Raw genomic sequence first — 6,206 nt, forward strand, 5'->3', positions numbered from 1 at the left:
CCTTAAAGGTCAGCTGTTTTAAACAGCCTATGTGGCATTGATATGAGTCAGAAACTTTAATTCTAGTATAAAAATTGACTACAAAGTGTAAATAGGATCATTTTGGTCATAAAGTCAGTCTCGTCTAAAACAGAGTTTTGTAAGTGAGTTCATCACGACTTACTGGAATGTTGGTATGGATTATGATCATCATTATGGAAAAGAAGGACTAAGCATGCACCCATTTTCATTGACAGGGCTGTAGTGGAGCAGGTTGAGAGCTTCAAGTTCCTTGGTGTCCACATCACCAACAAACTAACATGGTCCAAGCACACCAAGACAGCCGTGAAGAGGGCATGACAAACCCTATTCCCCCTCAGGACACTGAAAAGATTTGACATGGGTCCTCAGATCATCAAAAGGCTCTACAGCTGCACCATCGAGAGCATCCTGACTGGTTGCTTCACTGCCTGGTATGGCAACTGCTCGGCCTCCGACCGCAAGGCACTACATAGGGTAGTGCATACGGCCCAGTACATCACTGGGGCCAAGCTTCCTGCCATCCAAGACCTCTATACCAGGCGGTGTCAGAGAAAGGCACTAAAAATTGTCAAGTCTAGGTCCAAGAGGCTTCTCAACAGCTTCTACCCCCAAGCCATAAGACTACCGAACATCTAATCAAATGGCTACTCAGACTACTTGCATTGCCCCCCCCAACCCCCTCTTTAACACTGCTGCTACTCTCTGTTATTATCTATGCATATGTTACTTTAATAACTCTACCCACATGCATATATTACCTCAATTACCTCAACTAACCGGTGCCCTCGCACATTGACTCTGTACCGGTACCCCCTGTACAGTTGAAGTCGGAAGTTTACATACACATTAGTCAAATACATTTAACTCAATGCCTGCCTGCAGAAGATGGAAAATGTGCTCTTTTAGTATTTATCCAGTAGGTTTCCTGAAGGAGAAAGCCTTCATTTCTATTTTGCACTATAGTAAATACTACTGTAATGTCTGCAAAAACACTACAGTTAATTCTACAGTATATTACAATCAAGAAAAACATTACATGAATTACTCTAGCATATACTAAAATTTTTATTTTACTACAGTATTCATACTATAGTTTACTGTAAATACTACAGTATTCACTGTAGTGTTTATACAATAGTATACTATAGTATTTATTTTATATGGGCATGCTTAGGGTCATGTATAAATAATTTTGCCTATTATTTTATCTATGATTGCTATGCACCCATACGATGACAATGCCCCCATCCACAGAGTACGGGTTGTCACTAAATGGTTTGATGAGCATGAAAACAATGTAAATCATATGCCATGGCCATCTCAGTCACCAGATCTCAACCAAATGAACACCTATGGGAGATTCTGGGACGGTGCCTGAGACAGCGTTTTCCACCACCATCAACAAAACACCAAATGATGGACTTTCTTGTGGAAGAATGGTGTCGCATCCCTCCAGTAGAGTACCAGACACTTTTAGAATCAATTCCAGGGTGAATCGAAGCTGTTCTGGCTTGTGGTGGCCCAATGCCTCATTAAGACACTTTGGGCCTGATTCAATCAGATCCGCTTTAGCAGAAATCCTCATAGATAATGTTTTGATGGTGTCAAAGGTGGGGCTGCGTTAAAGCTGTAAAATCCACAAGCGGCTCGCAGCATTATACCTAAAACCGACATTGCCATTTGCTGCATGGAATCGCATGAAGAGAAATCCTATGCAGCCTTCTTTACGTTTAACACTTGATCTGATTGAATTTAGACCTTTATTTAGGTTGGTGTTTCCTTTATTTTGTCAGTTACCTGTATAAGGCACTTTAGCGTAATTGTTTAATGGCCCTGAGCCAAATTAAACATTTTAAATCCACCAAGCGATGTGAAACGACATAAATATTAATGAATGGTTGGAGCGCAGTTAGCTATTGAGGTCAGAATGATTTGACGCATAATGTAGAACAGAGAAGTGTTACTTTGGCTTCAGCAAAAGTTATATATTCCACATGATATTTATTTCATGTTGCATGACAAATGCATGCCGAATGTAAAACATTGAATACATTGCAACACTCCATGTGTTAAGCTGTCCAGTGTGTTGTGTGTGAATGCATACATTACTAGATGTAATGTATTCTACTTGAAAGGGATTGCAATAGATTTTTTGTCAATGAACTGGTTTTCTATATGCAGATTCGGGTTCCGGTGGCCCTCTGTTGTGGGTGCAGATATTGCAGTGGGGAGTTTTAGTTGAGCCAGGACAACTGTAGGTGGGAATGACACGGGCGTCATGGCTGGACTCATGGGAGTGAAACACTTTGACCTCTAATGAACAGTAGCCATGGTTCAGTGTCCTGAAACAAAGACCATTTAGATCACATTTTTTAACCTGTTAAACTCTGAGTGGTTGTTTTGGACCCGGTACTGGGGTTGGGGCGTACCAAAGTCACCAAAAGTGTAAACATTTAATATGCATGGAAAGGGTACAACCTGATGGTCATTGTTTAGCAATGCATTTCCTTCTCCATCCACATTAAATTGTATGCATCCTCCACATGCACTTTTGAGCTAGCTCATTGGGTACAACAAAAAAAGTTAATGGATATATATATATATACAGTTGAAGTCGGATGTTTACATACATCTCAGCCAAATACATTTCACTCAGTTTTTCACAATTCCTGACATTTAATCCTAGTAACAATTCCCTGTTTTAGGTCAGTTACGATCACCACTTTATTTTAAGAATGTGAAATGTCAGAATAATAGTAGAGAGAATGATTTATTTCAGCTTTTATTTCTTTCATCACATTCCCAGTGGGTCAGAAGTTTACATACACTCAATTAGTATTTGGTACTATTTGTCTTTGTCTTTAAAATTGTTTAACTTGGGTCAAACATTTTGGGTAGCCTTCCACAAGCTTCCCACAATAAGTTGGGTGAATTTTGGTCCATTCCTCCTGACAGAGCTGGTGTAACTGAGTCAGGTTTGTAGGCCTCCTTGCTCGCATACAATTTTTCAGTTCTGAAAATCCAAATTTTCTATAGGATTGAGGTCAGGGCTTTGTGATGGCCACTCCAATACCTTGACTTTGTTGTCCTTAAGCCATTTTGCCACAACGTTGGAAGTATGCTTGGGGTCATTGTCCATTTGGAAGACCCATTTGCGACCAAGCTTTAACTTCCTGACTGATGTCTTGAGATGTTGCTTCAATATATTCACATAATTTTCCTACCTCAAGTTGCCATCTATTTTGTGAAGTGCACCAGTTACTCATGCAGCAAAGCACTCCCACACCATGATGCTGCCACCCCCGTGCTTCACGGTTAGGATGGTGTTCTTCGGCTTGCAAGCCTCCCCCTTTTTCCTCCAAACATAACGATGGTCATTATTGCCAAACAGATCATTTTTTTCTTTCATCTGACCAGAGGACATTTCTCAAAAAAGTACGATCTTTTTCCCCATGTGCAGTTGCACACCGTAGTCTGGATTTTTATGGCAGTTTAGGAGCAGTGGCTTCTTCCTTGCTGAGCGGCCTTTCAGGTTATGTCTATATAGGACTCTTTTAACTGTGGATATAGATACTTTTGTACCCGTTTCCTCCAGCATTTTCACAAGGTCCTTTGCTGTTGTTCTGGGATTGATTTGCACATTTCGCACCAAAGTACGTTCATCTCTAGGAGACAGAACGCGTCTCCTTCCTGAGCAGTATGATGGCTACGTGGTCCAATGGTGTTAATACTTGCGTACTATTGTTTGTACAGATGAACGTTGTACCTTCAGGCGTTTGGAAGTTGCTCCCAAGGATGAACCAGACTTGTGGAGATGTACAAGGTCTTGGCTGATTTATTTTGATTTTCCCATGATGTCAAGCAAAGAGTCACTGAGTTTGAAGGTAGGCCTTGAAATACATCCACATCAAATGATGTCAATTAGCCTATCAGAAGCTTCTAAAGCTATGACAATATTTTCTGGAATTTTCCAAGCTGTTTAAAGACACAGTCAACTTAGTCTATGTAAACTTCTGACACACTGGTATTGTGATACAGTGAATTATAAGTAAAATAATGTTTGTAAACAATTGTTCGTAAAATTATGTCATGCACAAACTAACCAACTTGCCAAAACTATAGTTTGTTAACAAGACATTTGTGGAGTGGTTGAAAAATGAGTTTTAATGATTCCAACCTAAGTGTATATAAACTTCCAACTTCAACTGTATATATAAAAACATATCCTGAAAGCCCTGATTGCTAAGGGCGTTTTAAGGTGTCAGGCTTGAAAATCATTTCAGCCATTTTGTCAAAATGACTCACTACCCAAACTAGACTCAACTGGTTTCCAGTGGCCAAGAGACGTCATGTGATCTCCAACTGCTATCTAGTGGATGAACTGGGAATCAGACAGGGGATATATATACATCAATGGATCGGTAGAGACTTCAGCTTCCTCATTCTTTCATGTAAGACAAAAATTAAGGTATGGCACGTTGCACAAGCCCTGCGCTTTTAAAATGTCTGTGTTCCTATGGGAATTTGTGCATGTTTAGAACACCACCATCGGGTAAAAGATCTGCATATTTTTTTGTTTGTTAAAAAAACAAAACATTTTGTAACAGTAATTGGTGACATATTTTATTTCAACCCTAGACTTTCAAATCTCCTGTTGGGGACAACAAATACAATACTAATAAAAAACAGTACACTTCAGGGGTTTTTGGCCTGCTGTATCTTGGGCTCTGTAGTAGTCACATTGATCAGAACCCCACAGTTCTTACCTTTCTAACAGTACTAAGCATGTGTTTGTAGGACTTTTAGCTTTGAAACCGAAATGTACTTTATGAGGGTAGTATACAATATTATGTGTCATTTAGAAAAGGCCACCAGAGGGCATCAGAGTTTGATGTTAAAAGGGTGTATAAAATATGTCCACAATACATGCATTATTCAGATATATGGGCTAAATTGCCTTTCATGTCAGTGCAGACAGTGCAACATTTCCAGCTTACATTTTGTTGGATGATTTATTTAACTGTAGCTGTGGTATATGCCCATTAAAAATAATCTGGCACATGAAATCCTGGAAAATGTGGTTGTAAAAGTGACAAAGTGTGCTACTACTACTCGCAAAATGTAAATGCACTGTGAGGTTAGAAGCCATTTAAATCTGCCAAACTCGGACTTATTTTATATGCTGTGACAAAGTTAACTGAACTCGTTACCATTTGTCTGTGTTCTCGTAATAAAACTGTTGCGTAAATAATGCCAGACATACTGTTTGGGGTGTTTGATGTCCAGGTGTTATCTATTTACAGTGCCTTCAGAAAGTATTCATAAAACGTCTAAAAACATAATTCCACAATGACATTATGGGGTCCCAAGCCTGCATATGACTGGAAAGTAATCATCAATGTTCCTTATTCAAGACACCTACAGAGCCTGCCACATCATTCCCATGCTTCTGGTTGCCAGTGTTCAGAAATGGTCTGGCAGTGCATATCCTTTTCACTAGCCAGAGATGGTCCACTGCACAGTTTTACTGCCATCTCTATGGCCCCTAAGTGGCAGCTGAGAATCTCTGTTATTTTGAAAAGTGATCTGGGAGTATTTGTGTTGATGGTATACTTCACTATCCTTTTATATAGAAACAGGCTCTAATAATCAGCCACATGAAACGGGACATTCACTTCTTTCAATTATAAATATGGGTTACCAACACTATTTAAATGGCATTTTCTGCCGGATGATTTTATTAGTGGCGCAGCTGGTACTGCATTGTTTTGCCAGTCCTCTCAGATTGTTGTTTATATACTCACTTTTGCCAATCTGTATTCAGCCGATGTATTTGCTTGGTGTTAAATTAATTTGCTATTGTATTCAGCTGATTGTTTACCACTGGCAGAGATGGGCAGTATATCTGTTGTATTTAAAATACGTATTTAAATTATTTCTGAGTATTTTGTAATTTAAATTACACTGGGTTGAAATACAATCCAATGTATTTCGATTTTTCAAAATACTGTTATTTGTATTTTCAAAATACAAAATACTTTTCTATACCATTTTAATAGCGGTTCACATTTTGTGGCCCCCCTTTCCCCCTGCATTGGTATCAGAAGTCTGATGGCACTATGGGGTGATAAAAGCGTCTGTTAAATTAACTAAATATGAATGTATATGTCAAAATGAACAATTGC

General features: G+C 39.1%; 1 non-coding gene across 1 annotated transcript; it reads left to right on the top strand.

Annotated features, from left to right (window-relative positions):
* Positions 1-911: 911 nt before the first annotated feature.
* LOC139540202 (U7 small nuclear RNA) lies at positions 912-964 on the top strand. The gene has a single exon (XR_011668120.1). It is a non-coding gene; the product is annotated as a U7 small nuclear RNA (small nuclear RNA).
* The last annotated feature ends 5,242 nt before the right edge of the window (positions 965-6,206 follow it).

Source organism: Salvelinus alpinus, chromosome 1 (assembly GCF_045679555.1).
Source record: "Salvelinus alpinus chromosome 1, SLU_Salpinus.1, whole genome shotgun sequence".
NCBI classification, from domain to species: domain Eukaryota; kingdom Metazoa; phylum Chordata; class Actinopteri; order Salmoniformes; family Salmonidae; genus Salvelinus; species Salvelinus alpinus.